At 36.0% G+C, this 20,282-nt stretch overlaps 1 long non-coding RNA gene across 1 annotated transcript in view; it reads right to left on the bottom strand.

Annotated features, from left to right (window-relative positions):
* The window catches only part of LOC149137781 (uncharacterized), a 30,358-nt gene extending 10,344 nt beyond the window's left edge, over positions 1–20,014 (bottom strand). Inside the window, exon 1 of the long non-coding RNA XR_016239981.1 lies at positions 19,270–20,014. This is a non-coding gene — a long non-coding RNA (uncharacterized LOC149137781). The remainder of the gene's footprint in view (positions 1–19,269) is intronic.
* Positions 20,015–20,282: the final 268 nt, after the last annotated feature.

Genomic DNA, 20,282 nt, shown 5'->3' with positions numbered 1-20,282 from the left:
CGAACTCGTGAAGCTTTGCTCTCGAAAAAAAAATCAATATGGAGTGTCGTTACACCCAACACCAGCAAAGCAATCGATCACATCTGGCATGCAGATTGTCTGTTAAAACTTCAAGCCTATGAGTCCCATCCTTCACTTGACTCTTGGATCGGTTGCATTGTGTTAGAATTTACACTCGTAGTAAGTGCGAAAGGAGCACTCTCTGGCATATATGCATTTCATGTTAATATACCCCTGGATTCACACAAACCTCTCCTATGCGTCATTGGCATCATTGTGCTGCCTAGACCAAAGTTCACTCATCTGCAGACGTTATACCCATTGATTCCTCCTTAAATTTCCAAAGCGAAGCGTCATTTACGCGTACCCTAAATATCACGAGGCAAATTCACATGTAAACATCGTCCAGTACTGCCATTTCCTGTTTTGTTATCAATAACACCAAAACACAACACTAACCTATCAAAATATTAAATCCCTTTGCGCTCTAGATTTAACCTATCGACCGGTTTCTCAGCACCACCTGGCACCTTGAGTATTTTAGCGAGACCCGCAGTGTTGTAAGCCTTGGATTCGGGCTTCCAGTTTCAAGATATCTTCCATCATTCCACCCACTTGCCTCGGAGGCCCTGTAACTGCTTATTGATACTTCCGTCACTCGCGACTAAAAAAGACAGGCAACAAAAGCACGATTAACTCGCAGCTAGGAAGCTTGAAGTTGCTAAAACGGTTATATCTCACTTCTACGTAGGACATTTCCTGATGAACGCACACATTAGGAAATATAATAAAATATAATAAAAACTGCATCACATACTTTTAGAGTCAGAAAATACTGTACCGCTAACAACTACTAAAATATTATAAGTGTATTTGAGACTCAAAGCGAAGTTCTCCCTGGTTTGAAACAGAGGTGTTGCTACACACATAAATGCTTCATACAACTCCATATAAAGCCAATCTGGCCTGGTTAATTGGCATGAAATCACCTAGCAACACACACCAAACTATGATTTCATTACTTAAAGTTTATGTTAAATTAATTGAACAACATTCGAGGACCATGCATTTTATTTATTTATTTATTTATTTGTATGTTTATTTGCGGTTGTATTTAGTCATGAACTTTATCTGTGACAGATACAAATCCTTGCTATAATTGGGGCACCTTTTATGGGCAATATTTGGTCTCAGCAGCAGTACGTCGACGACAGTAAGGAGAACGTATGTGTGAAGGATTTTCTAGGTTATTATTATTTGGAAAACAAAACATGTGAAGCAAGAGGAAGAGAAATGCACGTGTTTGTCGGGCTTGGTTGATGGTGAAAATCGAATAGATTACTTGGAGGAGCATAATACATTATTCTGCCGAAAAAGAACAGAGGGAGAGCAAAAGGTTTCCATGTGTTACATGTTTTTTTGTTAAATATTTTTTTTACCAGTAACTTGGCTACGTAGATTTAAAATGTTCTTAATTGTAGTATATCTGAAAAAGTACTATTGCTTTAACATCTTTCTTATCTGAAGTATTTAGTCGACTCATTGAAACGAATGTCTGTTGGAGAGCGCAAGGCTGGAGATTGTCTTCGTGAGAATAGACCGCAAAGTAGATTAAAATGCTTATATATTGATAGTTAACAGAGTGACCAACCGACGTTTAGTGACGAGTCTGGCGCGGATGATATTGATTAACAATAACACTAGACTAGTGAAGAAGAAGAAGAAGAAGAAGAAGAAGAAGAAGAAGACTGTAAATATATTATAATTGTCTTAACAGTAAACTTAATGCGAGAAACGTGATTGTTGCAATCAGTATCTGTTGCGATCTACAGCTTCAATTCATAGCATCGCCCATCAACGAGATAAGAAAGGATTGATACAAAAATACGCAATTTTCTCATAATACACGACATGCATCATCCAAAGGCAGATATAGAGGGGCTATGCATTTCAGGAAAGGATGGAGGATATGGACTGATGCAGAAGCAACTGTTTCCAAAAAGAGCAACCATAGAGTTAGACACCTATCTAAAGAACTCTAGAAAATGGATGCTTGAACTTGTCTCGTTACATGAAAGTACCAAAAATATACACACAATACCAAAGGAAGCAAATAAATATGCATAGAAATAAAGACCATCGAGATTGAGATATAACTAGATGAAACAGAAGTGAGGAAGCAAAACAAATAAAGACTCAAGTCAATTCAGATTGAATCTCAGAGCTGAGTAACAGATGGGAATATAAAGCATTACATGGTAAATATCCTACAAGAGCCAGCACTCCTGATATTGACAGGAGTTATCTGTATCTAGACTTAAACCAGAAACAGAAAGCATCGGTATCGCAGCTCATGTTCAGTGTCTGTCTAATAGAAATTACCAAGGCAACCTTCTTTAAAATGGTGCTGATCCTTCCAATCGCTTTTGTGGAACAAGCAGAGAGACAATTGACTACGTCTTGTCTGGATGGTTTATGCTATCCTCAACTGAGTATGCAAGAAGCCTTCAATTCAATAGTACTTCTCATGTAGCATACTCTCTGCACACATGTCTTACTCTGTTCAATAGTGATCTAAATATATAACACATACTCTATGCGAGGTTTTCTCACTTTTTGTAGTCATAAAACCCTTTAAGCTCAAGAGATTTTCAAGGAAAAAACATAGCTACGCCATAAATAAATTTTAGAATAAAAATTATGTAACATATTTTAGCAATTTTTCTTACCTTAATCGTTGGAAATATCAACTTCATAACAAGAAGTAGGAAAGAAGGTTACTTCATTGAGCATGTTCGTGATCATATATAATTTTAAAATTTAGAATTAGGGATATATTTCTTGTAACCGAAACTTAATCTGTCTCTAAATTTATTTTCTATTGCTGAATGTAATGAAAATATTATTTCACATAATATATATTTAGGAAACGCATTAGCTCCTTTAAATATTTTTAGTTGATATCAGGGTACTCCATTAATAACGCTATCCGAAATGTTGTCATTTTTACTTGTTACGAATTTGATATAAAGATAAAATCTGTTGTAATGTGTATTTGTTCAGCAAACTATTTTCTTCAGTAAACAATTGCTTAAATTTAACAAGCCTGCACCTCGTTTGTCAACCCAAAGTTGGCTATCAATTACATCGGGAAAATACTCGTGTTAACATACACATATCATACAAATGTTACAGAAATATTTTTGCTTTGTATTTTAAAGAAAGAACGTTTGCTTCATAGGAAAATAATAATTACATTTTTAGCTGTACAGTTACCCTAGATTCACTGAGGTGCATTAATTTTGCTTTGGATATTGAAACATGTTACATTATTTTTCTGCATCGCAAGATGAACTTCATTGAAATAAGTGAATATACCAAGAAGACATACCAGTTATTTCCATTCAAATGATGCTCAGATAGAAATAACGTAATTTCTTCACATAATTAGTAAAACAGTGCCAACAATTTCCGCACAATAAGCAGCACACTTCTGTAATAAAGTTTCATGTAGATTTCACGTAATAAACTGAAGATTCCTTCATTTAGTGATCATGATTTAATAAAACTAGTCAGGTTTCCAATATCGTTTGCTCCTAATTTCATATCTTGCCGCATACGTTTTACAGTTTGTAAAATGTGTGCCTCAAGGTTTTGGATTCCGCCACCCACCCGGCCTCTTGTAACAGACCCCAAAAGTTTTCCTTACCACTAGAGCTGTAGTTCTGTCAATAATACTTGAACAAATTTTCCGCGAGATTTCATTTTTTATTCATAAATGAATTAATAAAAATTAAATATTGCTTACGTCTATCCTGGTTCTACGAAGGCAGTCTGATTAAAAAGTCTTCTCCAATGCTACCTTCACACCACACAAGCAAAACCTCTAAACTAGCCATTTGTAAAGAATGTTGAGTTGGCTTTAGCTCATATCGTAAGCTCAATCTCTCCACAAAATTAACTTTTCATTGATATCACTTCAAGCAGTACCATTTGAAATTGGTATGTTATTAATATATTTTACATATTTTTTTCATTCATCTTTTATTCCAACAAGTCTTTTGCACAAGGCTTTATTAGTTTTCTGCAATCGTATTTACTATACCTGTTCTGCTAGCGAATAACCAATGCTATATGAAGCAAATAATACATATTTGCTTACCTTTTTATGTAATATTGAAAATGTAGCTTTCCTTCGATTTACTTCCAAACATTGTACTTTACAATGGTTGTCATAAAATGTGTTGCCTCTAAATGTTGTTGTGGTTTAATTGGATTGAAGCATTTAATGCTTCACATTTGTTCACATACAGCCGATTATCCACTTGATCTAGTCCTCTTTCCACCCCGAGAGAAACCATACGCTATGGAAATTTCATCCTATTTTCTATTTTTATTTCGTTCATTTTGCAGCTACGAAGTTGCATTTTATGACGAACTTCCTTTAGTATCAAAATTAATAACAGCTCTTTCATTCACCCTACATGCGTTCTGCTATAGGCATATAACTTATTCATTTTAAGGATATGTCAACTGGGGATCTATTGATTATAAAATATGAAGCAACAAAGAGAATGACGAAAGTAATGCCATTCAAAATAAGCCTCACACATGGTTCCAGCAAGATGGGCAAACTGCTCATACCGCAAGAGAAACAATGCAGTTGCTGCGGTAGTGCTTTGGAGAGAGAATCATCTCCCGCTACGACAATACCAACTGGCCTTCACCTTTCCCAGATTTGACTAGTCCGTATGTTTTCTCGTGGGGATACCTGAAAGAGACGGTTTACGGCAACAAACCGGAGACCCCGGTGAAACTGAAGAAGAACATCAATAGAGAAATCAGAGAAGTAAGGTCTGAAGCTCTTGAGGGTGTTATGATGCAAGTCTTGGAAAGAGCACGGGCGTGCGAAGCTGAAAATGGCTTCCATTTAAGCGATGTCATTTTTCAGATATGATGTTGCAAATTTTGACTTGTGCATATTAATTTCCATTATGTCCTTTATATTGAATCAAAATTTCATGCATTTATTTGAAAAATTAAGGAAGTTATTAAAAATTGAATCTCATCAGTGTCTTTTGGGACACCCTGTATAAACATGTATATATACGTGCGTATATATATATACATATATATATATATATATATATATATATATATATATATCAGAAAATGGAGAAAACTTTTGATCAGCAAACAAACAAATTGGACCACAGCTGTAGATTATCTTTTAATACAAAACATGACATATCATAAGAATTTCGAAATTCTTTCGTAAGCACCGACTGGCATTGGAAGTAGAGACGGCCGTAAGAAATGTTATGTCATGTGGTCCAGTTTGTTTGTTTGTTCATCAAAAGTTTTCTCCATTTCGTGATAAACTTTTGCTTATTCTGTTGTTGCTTGTACTCTACGAGCATAATGTGTCTGCATACCCATGCCCAGGGATAGCACAGGGATAGTAAATACAGATATTTTTATCCCTTATTTGGTTACTGCAACCGCTAACTCTGCATACCTATATATATTTATATATATATATATACACACACACACATATAATGTGTGGGTAAGTGCAAGTATTTTAAACTGACAGTCAGCTTTAGCTGTATAACAGCGAATATCCTGTTTTGTCAAAGACAAATGATGAAAGTGACAGTCGTTGAGTGAAAGTGCTTAAGTGTGCATGAGGATATTGTACCTCTGTGTGTTTTCATTGTTTTAGCAGCGTATTTTATCTCTGTCTATGTGAGACAGAGTGAGAGAGGGGTGGTAGGAGAGTGAGTCATTGTTTTAATAGCAGTGTATATCTCAATCTGTACGGAATCAAAATGTTACTTTGATTCTTCACATACTGATAGTTGCACTGTTTATAACATTGATTACATAAACACAACCGTTTTTGAATAAAACATGTTTTTGAAAAATGGAATCCACACTGTGTATATCTCTTTTTAAATCAGCCACAAAAACTTGAATAAGTGATACAGATTGATTGTATTCCTCACAACCCGGTGTGTAAACCCTGCTCTACTGAATCACCATTAATACAACAATGGCTACCACAAAATATATTCTACGTAACAGGAAATAAAATAACATACGACATTCTCTTACGTAATTGATACTCGACGACATAACAATAACGCCTCAACAAACCTCATTCTATAAATTGGTTGTTAATTAGTGTAATGCAGCCTAATGAATTGGAATTCTATACACTCATTAATCGAATCTAAAACACGTTACATATGATGGACAGAGTTTATTCGGAGCACAACAATAGCATGTCATAGAGTACATACACAACACAACAGACATAACATTAAAATGAAAATAGAATGCAACAGACCTTATTTCTCAACACAATTCTATATTCCCAAATTACAATGCTGTATACGTCTACGTTTACAGCGCTGCAGCCCTGCAGTCGATGTTGTTGTTGATGTTGTTGATGACGATGATGATGATGATGGTGGTGGTGGTGGTGGTGGTGGCGGTACTGGTGGCGATGATGATGGTGATGATGATGATGATGATGATGAGGATGATGACGACGACGACGATTTATTTGAAACCTATAATTTCATTGAACAATATCTTACCAGAATGACATATTGGATATTTTTCTTCTTCCTATTGTTCTCGGCATCTCACCACCTAACACCATTCTTAATTTGTTCTACATTGTAACAAGAAGATGAGCAACCTTCGGCTTTTTAGTCTTCTGGTCCTAGTGTTAACTATGAGGTGTTTAATTTTGTCAGCGATACTCGGAACTGCAACAATAAGTGCTCCGGAAACTACGAGTGTCATTTCTACTACTTATCTTGTTATTCCCCGGCTTACTTCTTCTGTTTCCAAGCCCTTATAATTAGAAAACACGCAACTGTCTCTTTGTGAAACATGTATAGCAACTGGACTTCTTGCCATGTAGTATTTGTTTAAATGCTTTCCCTTCTACCTAGATAATGGAGTATAGCTCTGGAGTATTGCTTTTGCTAAAAATGACGACGAGAAAGACATGAATGTCGACGGCACCAGATTATAAACAGATATGTAACGCATCAGTTCCTGCCTCGTCCTTGGTCTTAAAACCAGGCACACATTCCTTATTTCCTTACCTTGGACGATGGAGCAATTATCGTACTATAAATCAGCTAGATATTTCTGCACCTTTGACAATCTATCGAAGCTCTCGCCACTTTTTGCTTGAAATTGTGCTTTTTACTTTCTTTCTTGTTCCTTACATAAAAAGACATCATTACTAAACGTAAATGAGGAGAAGGTAACCAGCACAGAAAACAAAAAAAGACCTGAAAGACAAACACATCAATAAAACAGGAGCACGCTGGAAGCCGGCAAAATCATGCAGGGGGGAAAAAACGTCGAAAACTTGATAGAACAATGGCTAAGAAGGAAAGAGGAAAATATATGATAGCATCGAACGTGTGGCCCATCAAATCCGGCTAAACCCTTAACATACTGGAGTTCAATTGGAGAGAAACAGGATTTGACAAGGTCCTCAATTTTTATCTGAAGCACAAACCATTATCCCCGGGTATGTATACACAGTACACAGTGAGAAGAATTGAATTAGCACGTTAATTGGATGATGGAGGAGGAAAAGTCACCCAAAATCTCAGAAAATTTCAAACTGAACATTTTATTGATTTTGTTTTTTCTAATGTCTCCAAAAATGTTTCTATCTCTTTTCATTTCCTTTCTCTTCGTCACGGTTGCAAGAAGGTGGCATATGAGAAAATGAAGAGTACTTCGTTTAGTGAATGCGTTGGGATGTATAACCTTGGAAAAAGGATGGCAAGAACAATTTTCAAATAAGAAATTTCGGAAGAAGAAAAGAAATATTTCTCTTAAACATAAAGTAAAAGAATATTTTGCAAAGATTTTCAATGCATACATTAGAAAAATTGTTGTAGCATCTTCTGGGTTGTCTGGTTGTTGTTATTGTTAATGCAAAAATATTTGCAGCTCTCTCGTCTCTGTCTTTTAGCGGTGTTTTAATTTTAAAGCACGTGACGTGGCACAGCTCCCAAAGTGCTTTGTAGTCACTAGGACAGAAATATCCAAATACAGGCCACATTACCAGATATTACATTTTATTATCTCTGCACTTATCACCCGTCCGTACTCCACCACAAAACTGATAACGAAGGGCCAACATAACCGACAATATTCTTTAACGTAATTCTCCCATTAAACCACCCCAAGTACTCGGGTATGAATGAAAGTTAAATTGTCACCTTATTTTCTTCGTAGGAAAAATTTGTATTCTAATTAATGTTATTCGGTTGGTTTAAATCTTTCGAAACAGTTATTTGCGAAAGAAAAGACATAACGTTTTCATTGTAATTAAATAAGTATACTCAACTAAGACCCTAAGATGTTGCCTTTCTTTTCAGTTTACTGCTCGGAAATATTTTGTCAAATTCTTATGGACGATCCTTTTGCATACTGTAATGAAGCGAAAACGCTCTGATATCTGTTGAAATTTCACATGACAATTTTTTCAACTAAATTTCTCTTCACAATGATCCGCAATATGAGCGTGATGGAGCACGTCTCAACAATAAGCTACTTTTGTGTATATATAATGTGTATGCATGTATGTATGTATGTATTTGTGTGTGTGTGTGTGTGTGTGTGTGTGTGTGTGTGAATGTGTGTGGAGAGAGAGGGAGATAAGAAAATTGGGAGAGCGAAAGACAGACAAAGAGGGATTGTAAGATTTTAGTTACAATACCTTTCATAGAAACCTTAAGAAATCTAACTGTTGAACAAAATGAAAATAAATATTTATTACATTTCTTTTTTCTTATTGATGTCTAACCATCACAAAAGAAAGATATAAGTAACTTCAGTAACAAAAGGTTTTTATGAAATTTACTACAGTTTCAAATAAATGCTTTGGACTTTGTAGTAAAATAATCAATACAAAGAGATACAATTTATTTTTTCGTCCACTTTTATAAATATCGTAATAGATAGTAGATTTATGTAGCATTTTCTGAATTTATATAAACAACGTAACTTACTGTCATTCTCTGATAGAGGCAAATTAATGAATACAAAATGTCTACAAGTATAATGATGGTGTTCCAGCATTCTACAGCGCCCGATTTAAATAAGCATGAGAGTAATGTTACCCGCTAATATCTGCTTGAGATACAGACATCATGTGTGTCTGTGTATATATATATATATATATATATATATATATATATATATATATACGCATATATATGTGTGTGTGTGTGTGTGTGTGCATATATATAGATGTATATATACATATACATACATATATACATATATATATATGTACATCGAAATATATATATATACGCATATATATAAATATATACGCATATATATGTGTGTGTGTTATTTCTTTACTACCCACAAGGGGCTACACACAGAGGGGACAAACAAAGACACGTTACCGGCGTGGTAATGTTTCTGCCAGCTCGCCGCCGCGCGCGCGCGTGCGTGCGTGCGTGCGTGCGTGCGTGCGTGCGTGCGTGCGTGCGTGCGTGCGTGCGTGCGTGCGTGTGATGCACAGAAGTAAATATTGAAAAAAAAGTCGTCAGAGTTTTGGAATAACTTCTTTCATTTATTTTATACTTATATTAGCGCTTTCAATTCGTCTTTCGAACTTGTAAAATATAACTGTGTGTTAGGTGTGATGTACATAAGTAAATATTGAAAAAAAAAGTCGTCAGAATTTTGGAATAACTTCTTTCATTTATTTTATACATATATAATAGCGCTTTCAATTCGTCTTTCGAACTTGTAAAATATAACTGTGAAAATACAGAGATCTAGCTTATTTATATAAAAGCAGGTGTTTTGGGGGGTTTTGTTTATAACAGAACATTGTTTTGTTTTTTTGTTTTTTTGCGGTGAGGCTTTGGAGACAATGGAAGATGTATAAGCAAATAGATAGATAGATAGGCAGAGAGAGAGAGATATAGATAGATAGACTGATAGTCAGACAGATAGAGAGATGGATGTGGTAAAAGAGGGAGAGAAGGACCATTGTATTGAATTGGTCTTTTTAAGGAGTATCAAAAAAAAAGGTTAAAAGCTTGTTTGCTACTTACTGTATTGTTTTGGGACAGATTTTAGGGCTGGTAGAAGAAGAAGGAAAAAAGAAGGGAAGAAGAAAGAAAAAGTAGAGAATAATAAATAGAAAATATAAAGAAAACAAAAAATGTCTTCCTGTGTTTTCTTTTGCTTTTAGTTCCTTCATTTTATATTCTTTGTCCTTTCTTTTTATAGACTTTGGGTCCGTTTTAGAATATATTCCTGTCATACATTCATTTGAGGAATTTCAACCATGTTTCGTGTTCTGCTACCACAACAGCTCCTTTATAGGATCCAGTTAGCTCAAGACATCATCAGGAGGAACCACGTCCGGTTTTGGCCCCTACTCCTCTACCGTTTTGACGTGGCGGGACCACCCCCTTTCGGAGGTGTCTTCAGCTCTGGTGTTGGGTGCATGTCTTCTTTCACTGTTTGTGACTGTTCTAATTCAACTGTGGAATGTCCCTCGCTATGGTTATTTTCCAGGAGGTTCTGGTCACACGTCTTACGGTTCATCAACCCGCGTTGTTGAATTACTTTCTTACGACATACCTTCCCTTGGTGGATTCGGATCCAGTTAGCTGTAGACATCATCAGGAGGAACCACGTCCGGTTTGGCCCCTACTCCTCTACCGTTTTGACGTGGCGGGGCCACCCCCTTTCGGAGGTGTCTTCAGCTCTGGTGTTGGGTGCATGTCTTCTTTCACTGTTTGTGACTGTTCTAATTCAACTGTGGAATGTCCCTCGCTATGGTTATTTTCCAGGAGGTTCTGGCCACACGTCTTACGGTTCATCAACCCGCGTTGTTGAATTACTTTCTTACGACATACCTTCCCTTGGTGGATTCGGATCCAGTTAGCTGTAGACATCATCAGGAGGAACCACGTCCGGTTTGGCCCATACTCCTCTACCGTTTTGACGTGGCGGGGTCCCTCCTTTCGGAGGTGTCTTCAGCTCTGGTGTTGGGTGTATGTCTTTTTTCTTCTATTCCCTGGCCTCTTCGATGCAGCATCAACGAGTGTCAGCGTCCGACTGATCGTCATGTCAAGTTCCCCTTTTTATATCTGCTGCTAGGCTCCAGCAGCAGATATATTTATATTTATATTTATTTATTTTTTGTAAGGTGTAGTTCTGCATGAGAGTATATTAGTATAATCTTTGTAAATTTGAAAAATCGAATTAGTAAAATCAATTTAGTAAAAATAACTATATATATCATATCAAACATATATACATATATATATACATACAAAACGTATTTCTTGTTTTTCTTTTTTCTCTTTCAAATATTTAACTTTGGGGAAAAAATTTTTTTATGAAGAGTAGTTCCATTGCCTTTCGGTATTGTGGATCGTCCCGTGTACATTTATAAAAGGGAAAGATTTTGAACTTTCCGTCTCCGCATATTTCCAGATGTTTACTTAATGGAATCATTCTTAGTTCTTCTTGTCGGATATGTTGCCTGTGAATTCTTGCACGTTGACAAAGTGAGTTATTCGTTTCGCCAATGTAATTTTCTTTACAGTTTGGACAGGTGATGCAGTATATGAGATTTTGTGTTTTGCAGTTCATATCTGCATTTATTTTAAAAATAGATCCGTTCTTGAATTTTATGTGGGAACCACTTTCTATGTATTTGTAGGTATTGTTACACGTTCCACATCTCCTATCACCACATTCTTTTACTATGAATTCTGGTTTAGTCTCTCTATATATATATTGGGTCATCCTGTAAATAATGCATTTTTATCAATTGGATGAACTAAAAGTCAGATGGGAGCGGGATAAATTACCGGCATGAACTTGCTATAGAAGCAAGTAGTAATTTTACCTTGCCGTTATTCTTATTGCAAGTCTTGAAGAGTGCCGTTTGATTTTAATAGTTATTTTTTCAAATTATAATGGAAGTGACAGGAGCATATTCGGCATATTTTGCTTTATGACGTTAATAAAGGCAGTAATGCAGCGGAATGTCTGAGGAATATTAATGCAGTGTATGGAGGTCGGATAATAAGCCTAAGCTAGTGTCACCGGTGTTTCCAGAAATTCCGACCCGGAAACTACAGCCTAGAAGACGAGCCTCGTCCTACAAAGCCTGATGGAACAAAATCCCATCATAACTGTAGAGGACCTCGCAAATAAGCTTCGACTTGGTCATTCAACCATTCATCGACACCTGCGTGCCATCGGAAAAGTCAGAAAATTGGGTCAATATGTTCCTTACAAACTTTCCGAGTTTAATCGTGCGCAGAGTGAATGTGTGCTCTTCTTTGCTATCACGTCTCGCGAATGAACTTTTTTTAGACAGAATAGTGACTGGTAATGAGAAATGGGTTCTCTATAAAAATGACAAGCGCCGAAGACAGTGGGTAGGGAAAGGAAAGACACCAACACCCCAGGCTAAAAAAGATCTTCACCCACTTAAGGTATTGTTATCTGTTTGGTGGGATATGAAAGGTTTAATCCACTTTGAGCTTTTAAAGCGAAACCAAATGATAACAAAGGAGATCTACTGCGTGCAGCCTGCGCGGCTTAAGTTAGCGCTAGAAGAAAAACGATCATCTTTGGTTTCAAGACGAAAGGTGTTCTTACATCAAGATAATGTTTGTCCGCATACAGCGAAGATGAAATTCCAAAGGCTGGAGCAGTTTGAATAGGAAACGATATCTTAGCTACCATATTGCCCCATCTGATTATCATTTATTCTGCAGTCTTTAAAATCATTTGAATGGAAAATATATGATCGTTGTAGACAAGATTAGAACAGTACCGGAGGAGAATTTTTCGTCATGGACAAATGAATTTTGGAAGAGGGGCCGTGCAAGTCAACCGGATAGATGGAAGAGCATTTTAGAAAATGAAGGAGAGTATATTTTAGATTAAAAAAGAACTTTGCTTATCTTAATTTTGAAAAATAAAAGAAGTATGAAAAACTGCATTATTGATGGGATGACCCAATATATATATATATATATATATATATATATATATATATATATATATATATATATATATATATGAAGGATAATAAATGAAATTCTGGGAGGCTTATGTAATTGTTTTATTTTTTTAAAACACTTTTACAACTCAGCAAAGAGGCATTTATGATGTTCATACTTATTTTTGAAGCATTTGTTATTAATTCTGAAGTTATGGCAAAAATCTGTAATCAGTTCTCGAAACCGTCTGGACATTATTCAACATTTTCCCAAATTCATTATTTTGTGTGAACTGCATAAGCATGTGACTTTGCAGTCTCTCAAACCATTATGGAAGCCGGCATTAATAACTGCGGCAGACATGGCTAGATTTGATAGAACTGTATAATCAATAGCGTACAGTATTTGACACTTATTTTATTTTATCGATTTTCAGGGCTGATAGTCTAAGTCGAACAAGAAGGACTTGAACGTAGAGTATAAAGTTATTTGTGATAAATATGGTAAGGCATTTTGATTGTCACTCTATTCATTCTGCTAGTCCTAACTTTTAATGGTAAGTAATATTGGCTTCAAATTTTGGTACAAGGCTAGTAAGTGCGGGTGAAGGGTTAAGTCGATTGAATTGTTCCAGTGTTCAACTGGTACTTATTTTCCTGACCGCGAAAGAATGAAAGGCAAAGTAGCCCCCGATGGACTTTGAATTCTGAACGTGCGGACGAACGAAATACCGCTAAGCATTTTGTTCTGCTTCCTGACTATTTTGCCAGATCGACGTCTTCCAGGAAAGTAATATTAATTCCTAATGAAGGAGCAAGGTTAAATTTAGAGAGACGGTATGGGTCATTGTAATATAGTTCATTATATAGATGATGGTGACTGGTTGATTCTTTGTTCTCATGATCCTAGAAGGATGACGACCAAGGTCGAATCTGCTGAGAATTTAATTCAATGTGTAGAAAGACGTAACTAGATTATTGTAACTAATTTTAGCTCAAGGCCAGAAATTTTGAAAGGCGATATTAGTAGATTACATAATAAGTTGTACTTCATTTTATCGACTATGGATGGATAAAAGGCAAACTTAACTTAACATCGGCAGGTTTTAAACTCCAGACGTAAGGACCGTAACAAGTAACGCAATGCATTTTACGACGCTCTATCGCCAGCTTATCGCCTTGACGTTCGTAACTAGGTATTGCAAGAAACGTTTTCGTTGTTCTTCCAATTCTAACAATATTTACGAATTAAGAGGATCCATGATACTAATGTTTCTCTCCGTGTCTGCGAAGTGGTTTCGATTCGTTGATAGAGACAATGCAGTTTACGTTCTCTGTTAATAAGCTAAAAACCTTATAAACCTCATGTTCGGTTCATATAATTGTTGATATAATGTCTAGAGGAATATTACATTTATTTGGATAGGGAGGAAGGAAGACAGGTATAGCCAGCTACGTACATATCAACACGCTGTTATCCATTATATATAACATAAACAAAACAACTAAAAAGCTTGTAGAAATGAAATTAGAATTCTTTCCATAAAAAAATAATAAAGTGCTTAATATGAATTACCAAGGCTGAAATAATCCCCTATTGATCACACACACGCACACACACTCACATACACATATACACACGTACTCACACATATACACAATACACGAACCCATTTATATATATATATATATATATATATATATACATATATACATACATACAAATACTCATATATACAAACATAGTACTATCATACATACATTTATATATATATATATATATATATATAAGTCGTTTCTGAGTGGAATTTTTTTCACATTTTTTCACATAGCTAATTGTAAAACTTTTATAACCCTATTCACCAAATTTATTAATGCAAATTCTTGTGAATCCAAGCGACAAATAACTGTGCATTCGTGTTCCTTGAAACCTCAACTCTAATTCCATTATCAAAATGTACAATGATAAGAGATTGCTTCAATCAAATACAAGCAAAAACGTTATTTTTTTCCAATTCTCAATTCCCTTTTGCATTACTATTAATTCCCTTACTTATTTTTGTTTTCAATCATTTTGTTTCAATCATTTCAGTGCGGCTTTTCCGAATTTTATACAGGTTTCTTCTCTTTTTCCTTTATCCTCTCAACAAATAAGTATTTTGCGTATAGTTTACCGGAGAGTATAGCTTTAGTGTGTGTGTGGGGGGGGGGGGGGGGTGACAAAAATTATTTTGATAACAGATTCTTTATCAAATAAAACGATAAGCGAAACATTTTTCTGTTTCACGAATATAATATAGACAAGAGAGGCAGTGAGATTATTCATTTGTAGATGAAATTTATCAGCTATGTATTTTATAATTATCTTGTCTGATATATCAACCCCCTTTAGATTCATTATTATTTTGCTTATTCTCAGGTTGAAGTGGGCTGGATAGGTAGAACGACAAATTGAAAAACCTCTCTCGCTATATTTTGCTGCAAATATCTACGTTCTGAGTTCAAATTTTACTGGTTTCGAATTTTCCAATCTAAGTAATGAGATCGGACTATATATTGATTCCTCTCCCTTCAATATATCAGTCTATGTCTATGGTCATCTGGCTACATATGTTTGATCTTGCCACCGCCTAGTATATCATTCCCATATTCCATATAGATCAGTTCTATCGATTTCTCATTTCTTAAGCTTCTTTTTTTTCAATTCAAATTTCTCTTTATTGCTAATCCTCTCTTCCAATGGTTTTATTATTGTTTAATCTTACAAATTTTGTAGACAGTTAAGTGAAAAGAGGAATAGCAGTTCCTGTAAAATTTGCAGCCTTTCTTCATTGGTGATAATGATGTCAACTATCCTACAATCTGCAGATTAATGTCGGTAGGTGAGAATAAATAAGTCAGAGACCACGAGGCATCATAGCCATATAGCCAGAGTGAATTTATGCTAAAGTAAACCAGCGATAAGTTGTGCAGATTAAGGTACATTCTCAAAATAGATTGCAAATAGTTTACGCGCTTCGATGTTCATTCTTTGCCACTTTTCTCGTACGAATATCAATGTGATCTATAATTTATCTTTATTACTATACCGCGGCGACCTGGCTGGCAGAAACGTTAGCACGCCGGGTAAAATGCTTAGTGGTATTTCGTTTGTCTTTACGTTCTGAGTTCAAATTCCGCCGAGGTCAACTTTGCCTTTCATCGTTTCGGGGTCGATAAATTAAGTACCAGTTGCGTACTGGGGTCGAACTAATCGACTGGCCCCCCCTCCCCCAAATTTCGAGCCTTGTGCCTAGAGTAGAAAAGAATTGTTAGCATGCCGGGTAAAATGCTTAGCGGTATTTCGTTCGTCATTACGTTCTGAGTTGAAATTCCGCCGAGATTGACATTATCCTTTATCCCATTCGGGGATCCATCACATAAGTACCAATCGAACCTTGTATTCGATGTAATAGACTTGCCACCTCCCTCGAACTTCCTGGCCCTTATGCCAAAATTTGAAACCGATCCTTTCTACTATAAGGGACAAGGCCTGAAATTTTGGAGGAGGGTTTAGTCGATTACATCAACCTCAGTGCTCATTTCATCGAAGATGAATGGTAAAGTCAACCTCGGCAGAATTTGAACTCAGAATGTAAGACGAGAAGAAAAGCTGCAAAGAATATTGTCCGGTGTGCTAATTAGTCTGCCAGCTCGCTACTTTAATAATCATCATCATCGCAATAATAATTATAACAATGTAAGTAATAATAATAATGATACTTTGTACTATAGGCACAAAGCCAGAAATTTGGGGGAGGAGGATAGTCAATTACATCGACCCCAGTATCTCAGTGGTACTTAATTTATTGGCACCGAAAGGATGAAAGGCAAAGTCGACCAAGGCGGAATTTGAACTTAGAACGTAGTGGCAGACGAAATACCGATATGCATTTCAGCCGACGTGTTAACGATTCTTTTCTACTCCAGGCACAAAGAGTGGAATGGGGGTGGCAACCGATTACCTCTACCTCGGTATGCAACTGGTACTTAATTTATGGATGAAAGGCAGTCGACCACGGCGGAATTTGAACTCAGAACGTAAAGACAGACGAAATATCCTTTTCTACTCTAGGCACAAGGCCAGAAATTTTGGGGGAGGAGACCAGTTGATTAGATCAACCCAGTACGCAACTGGTACTTAATTTATCGACCCCGAAGGGATGAAAGGCGAAGTCGACCTCGGCGGAATTTGAACTCAGAACGTAAAGACAGACGAAATACAGCTAAGCATTTCGCCCGGTGTGCTAACGTTTCTGCCAGCTCACCGCCTTAATGTAAGTAATAATAGTAATGACGAAAACAATAATCTCTACTTATAATAGCTTGTGGAAGCGCAATGGCCCACTGGTTAGGGCAGCGGACTCGCAGTCGTAGGATCGCGGTTTCGATTCCCAGACTGGGCGTTGTGAGTGTTTATTGAGCGAAAACACCTAAAGCTCCACGAGGCTCCGGCAGGGGATGGTGGTGAACCCTGCTGTACACTTTCACCACAACTTTTTCTCACTCTTTCTTCCTATTTCTGTTGTACCTGTATTTCAAAGGGCCAGCCTTGTCACACTCTGTGTCACGCTGAATCTTCCCCGAGATCTACGTTATGGGTACACGTGTCTGTGGAGTGCTCAACCACTTGCACGTTAATTTCACGAGCAGACTGTTCCGTTGATAGGATCAACTAGAACCCACGTCGTGCCAAACAACAACAATAATAGCTTATAAAGGCTTAGAGTTTAATAACAGTCATATAAAGTCACGAACCAATGACCATTACTCCTATCTTGGAAAATTTTAAAATAGCTTTCACCAATTATCTTGTTTGCTCATTTGTCATTTTCAAAGTTTAAATAACTCAGCCTTTTGCATAACTGAATTGTGTAAATCTTTCACCTGTATCCCACTTCCTAACTCACTCGTCATTTTCTTACAATTCCTACATTCTCGCACCTCTTTCTCATTTTCTTTCCCTTTCAATAATCTCACAATCACCCTCCCCTACAGTCCTTTGTCTTCTCTCTATCCCTCTATTTCTCTCTCAGTTTCTTATTGGTCTGCAATCTTTCCTTTCACTACCTTCTATCTCCTTATGCATCGATTTGTATCTTTGTAATGTTACCGAAGATCGAAAGATAAAACTATTGTAGAATAACATACACTAATATTTTCATATTTATTCTTCTTTTGCTTCATTACTAATCCAGCTTGACAACTGAATACTTTATAACTACAGTAACCCTTCGCCATATCACGCACTCAGTACATCACGTATTTTTCTACTTTAATATATGTAAATTTATATCGCGGACTCCACAGTATATCGCGAGTTTCTGAAGCCGATAGTTATTGATATATTTTAGATTTTAATTATTTCTGTGGTATAATATGCATTTTCACGCCTAAAAATTAGTAAATTAATAAATAAAAATAGAGTACAGTACTACACTGTATAACACATTAATTAAAATATATTAAAAGAAAATACGTAGTGTACCGTTGATGAGTAAACAAAGAATCGCACATACTGTATCGAAAACGAAACTGGGGGGGGGGGGGCGAGTGTGTAGTATTGTTTTGCATTAATAATAAAATAAATATATACAAATTATAAAAATGATAAAAAAATATATACAGTACAGTACTGTTTCTACTTCGCGGATTTTCACTTATCGCGAAAAGTTTTGGAACGTAACACCCGCGATAGTCGAGGGAATACTGTATTGCAGTATGTTCTGGCACCACTCAATTAAATACCAATTATCTCCTATCTCTAAGTCTTATCGAAGTCCAACGGTTCATCTTTTAAAACTTGTCAGTTTTACTATTTTCAGTTTTCGTTATATGATTACTACAAGTGTGTTACCCATGCTATATGGTATACTTTGAAAGCATACTTTTGACACGCCGAATAATATCAGGAAATATTGTAGATATACAATATTATAATTTTTAACTTTTATAAAATTTCTTGCTACTTGTACAAAATGATGAAATAAATACCAATTTTCAAAACATAAATATTACCTTAAAATATAATTTTTAAAATATTTCTCCTTCGAATATTTGCCATAAATATGTCATTATCATTCTAAATTTTATCAAAATAATCGCAATCCTCTTCATCGATTAACGATGTCTGCAAGTTTTCATTTGAAAAAGAAAATGTCTCATTTTCAGAAAATTATGATACTTACTCATTCTGTACTTCTTACGTTAACTTCTGTATCTCTTTTTTACACATTCTCATCCCTTCTCTATACGATGTAAAAGGTGACGGGGTTTTCAGCCAAACCAACCAGCGTTTACATTAGCTATAATTTGATAGATATTATTACTCTTCCTTGTTTTTGTTATCATTATTACCGATACAGGAGGGCGGTAAGCTGACAGAATTGTTAGGTCATTTGTTTTTAAGTAAAATTAGGAGGAAATTTTTTTTCTGAAATGGAATAGGTATGTCGTTGAGGGATATTTATGTGTGTCTGTCTGTCCGTTTTTTTTTTGTCCCCCACCACCGCTTGACAGCTGGTGTTGGTGTGACTGTGTCACCGTAACTTAGCAATACGACATAAGACCGACAGAAAAAGTACTAGGCTTCAAAAAGTAAGTACTAGTGTCAAATAGTTCGTCTAAAATTCTTCAAGATGGTGCTCCAATATGGCCGCAGTCTAGTAACTGAAACAAATAAAAGAATAAAAGACTATTACTACTACTTTTTTCGTTGCTCTTTTGATGGTACTCTTAGTATCATCACTAAGGCGACGAGCTGGCAGAAAATTGTTGTGGCAAAAATTTGAAATATTTTTGTTGCTAAGGCGGCGATCTGGCAGAGTTGTTAATACACTGGAGAAAATGCCGAGTAGCATTTTATTCGTCTTTACGTTCCATGTTCAAATTCCACCGAGGTCGAATTTGAATTTTGTGTTTTTTTTAGCTCGATAAAATAAATAACAGTGAAGTACTGGAGCCCATGTAATTGATACCCACTCCCTCAAAAATTCGGGCCTCCTGAACAGTTTATCATTGATGTTGCTGGCTTTATTATTATAACCAATATTTCTGTGCCTTATTAGTATCATTTGCGGAATTTTTAGCTCGTCTGGAGAAATGCTCATCGGTATTTCGTCTGCCGCTACGTTCTGAGTTCAAATTCCGTCTAGGTCGACTTTGCCTTTCATCCTTTCAGTGTCGATGAAATAAGTACCAG

The sequence above is a fragment of the Octopus bimaculoides genome, chromosome 1, assembly GCF_046866305.1.
Source record: "Octopus bimaculoides isolate indiv1 chromosome 1, ASM4686630v1, whole genome shotgun sequence".
NCBI classification, from domain to species: Eukaryota; Metazoa; Mollusca; class Cephalopoda; order Octopoda; family Octopodidae; genus Octopus; species Octopus bimaculoides.
The sequence above is the reverse complement of the archived record's forward strand: the minus strand, read 5'-3'. Positions and strand labels throughout refer to the sequence as shown.